Here is a 3,329-nt window from a genome sequence, read left to right as displayed (position 1 = left end):
TGAAATAACTATTATTTTCGATCTCTGAGATTTAGAAGTTGTCGTTCTTATCAACTTAAAAAACAAAGTTGCACTTAATGTACTTAACCAACACTGAAAAAGAAGCCATCTGATATTCGAATTTAAAAGCAAAATTTAGTTTGTGCATTTTGGTTTGTGTATTTGCTAAATAAAAAGCAAAGACCGTATTATTACAAAACTATGCAAAATGTAGACCGTATAATACTCATACGATCTTAAAGGTTTTTAGACAATGCGGCTTCGATCGAGAAATGTTAAATTTCGCTTTCAAATTTTAAATATAAAGAATCAAATTAATTTTGTCAATTTTTATAAATTTTTTAAATTTATTTATAAGTACCTAATTTTACAAAAATGCAATTAAAATCATTAATATTTTTCGAGTTAATTTATGTATAAATTAATATTTCGAGTTATGTTTAATATTTTTGTTAAGAATCTATCTAAGATGGAATGAGAGTCATCACTAGAAATATTATATTCGATAACTTAGTTAAATAAGTATACTTTAATGATTTAATGACACAAAAAATAAAAATCTCTATCCTAAAATTATATACTAAAGAATTTAATATTCATCTCAGTCGATTAGTCACAGACGATCGACACCACTGTGCCTTTGGACTGATATTAAATAAAAATTTTAATTTTAGAAAGCAATATAAAATTCTGGTTACTACATTTTCATTAGTTTATCATTGATTTTTGGCTATATCTCACGAAAATGCGCTATATATTGACTCCTAAGGTTAGAAACTGTACTAAATCGCCCACATGAACCACTGATTTAACATAAACACAGAAATAAGCCTGACAATGCCTAATTACCCGACCTATATGGATAGCAAATTCCCATTACTAAACACTATGTTGTCTCTAAACTCTTACTTCTATAAGTCGATGGTTCCCCTAGTTTTATGTCCTGTAATATCTTCTTTTTGAAATAAAGTATTTTCCGATTAGCTTACGCACTTTCTGAAATAAATTACGGCTTAGCAATATTATGAGTGACAATCAAATTTTTCGTTTTAAAGACACAATGAGCTGATTGTGCCTGGTTTGCATTAATGAATAGCTGGTATTATTGGCCCATACCCACTTCACTTCGCTAAATAATTATATTCCTGATTTTCATTCCACTACAGACATTCTTACTAATTTGTTTCCTGTTATAAGAGAGAGGTATTCTCAGTACCTCTCAAAAAAAAAATTTGTATAAGTGCATTCTGTTCGTTTCATCAACTTCTCTTCAACGTTGATATTTGTCACCCCGATCTTAAATTTTCAGTAAATTCTCAGTAAATTCCCTGTAATTCTAACCAAAAATCGTATTCACAAATCGAGCCTTCCGTTTTCAACACTGCTTTAGTGTTTTGGCTTAGATCGATCATCTTGTATTATGAAATTTTTAACCCATTAACTTTTAGTTCTAACTGGAATTGGATTCTAACCATTCCCATAATCCCAAATGACTGGAATCTTTATTACTGATTCCTAAGAGTTGGTTTTAGTGGACTTATATCTCACACGGTGGCTATGGTTGTAATATTCATAACTTATTTTTAAGAAGTGGTTTTAGTGGACTTATATCTCACATGATGGCTGTGATGCTTTTTGCTTGTGGAAAAAATTTCATTTTTTCGAAAAAGTGTTTCTATAATATCTATATCTTTAAATTGATTAATGAAATTCTTTTTATGCTTTAAATATAAAGTCATCTTCTATGATTTAATAATATTTATACTCGTACTATTATAAACAGTATGTAATGTTACTTAAGACTTAAAAATATATTTTATTATTGAGTGGGTTGGAAATATTATTTTCACATATAAAAATAAGAATGATATAACGATTAAAATTAAACAATTATAATAAAATTTTCATTTAATTATATTTAACAAATTAAAATAAAAACGCTCATTGTTTCGTTTAATTTTTGCATTAATTTTTCTCTAAATAAGTATATGACATATTCTTTCTAAGAGCAAAGACATATGCATATTCTTCGCAGATCTGTGCACATTTCAATTAAAAATAAACAAAATTTATTCATTTATTTATTTATTTATTTATTAAGTAATGAAAATGGGGAAGACACCAGCTCTCGTCAGAGTCAAATTTACTTTGATGATGAATCGCCATAGAGCATAAACAATTATGAAAGAATTTCCTACGAATGGATGATTTTTCAAAGATAAAAATATTTAGAAAATAAATAAAAACTGTGTATATTTAATGAAATTGTTTATTTCCAATTGTATTCTATATATTTTATGTGTTTTCATTTAATTATTCACAGCAGTAAAAGAATAGACACTACTTTGCTCTTCTCCAGACTATTCAAACACTGAGGATCGGCCTATATCAATCCTGTTCTTTACTATTCCTACATTCATATATAGTATTCTTACTCCTAATTTTAATGTGTACTCATATTCTATTGAAAATGTTTATATACGAAAACAATTCCTAATAAATATGATCTGCTCTAATTATATATGTCTGCCTGTCTGTTGCCTTTCTGTCCAACAACTTCATTGTTCTAATTTCTAATGTCTCCAGAACATCAAATCAGTTTACTGTCCTAAAGACAACGCAGAAACATGCATTTTGAATTACGTTTATAGCACTTATTTTTTATATATAATATTGTAAAATTTAGTGTTTACACTGGGAAAATATGTTTAACTATATAAGATTTGTACCGAGAATGTGATAGGTGAATTATTTTTCACATAAAAATCATGTTTTTGTCACTTACTGCCGTCGCGCTTGATACAAACGTAGGTGTTTTCGGCTCATAAATTTATTATTTTTAGAAATGGAATTTTCAAAATATGTTTTCTTCCAACATTTCAGGCAAATTTAAAATTTTCTTGAGTGTTTTTAAAATTTTTATTTTTATTCAATATAATATTTTTATATACACTACAATGTATTAAGGAAACACGCTACAGTCGATACACACAGGTGTAATAAATACCCTTAATATTATGCATCATTGATACAAAGTTAAGTACAGTGTGACATTCTTAAAAATTAGAACTTAGTTTAAAGTTCTTGTTTATTCCGGAAGCACTGAAACTTTCTTAGTATACAAATCCATTTTTAAAAAAATATGATTAAGTTTTATCTATACCCAAGTATACTCAGAATTAGGCTTAAGTTTCTGAGGACCCCCTTCATCAGCACACTTGGCGATATCTCTAGCATTAGCATTGGCCAGATTCTTGTCTTTATAAATGCCTCTAGCTGGTTCTAGTTCGACATTCTCTCTTCTACCCACTATTACGAGTATTTGTAGA

The sequence above is a fragment of the Teleopsis dalmanni genome, chromosome 2 (assembly GCF_002237135.1).
Source record: "Teleopsis dalmanni isolate 2A chromosome 2, ASM223713v2, whole genome shotgun sequence".
Classification (NCBI taxonomy): Eukaryota; Metazoa; Arthropoda; class Insecta; order Diptera; family Diopsidae; genus Teleopsis; species Teleopsis dalmanni.
This window is presented reverse-complemented; position numbering follows the sequence as displayed.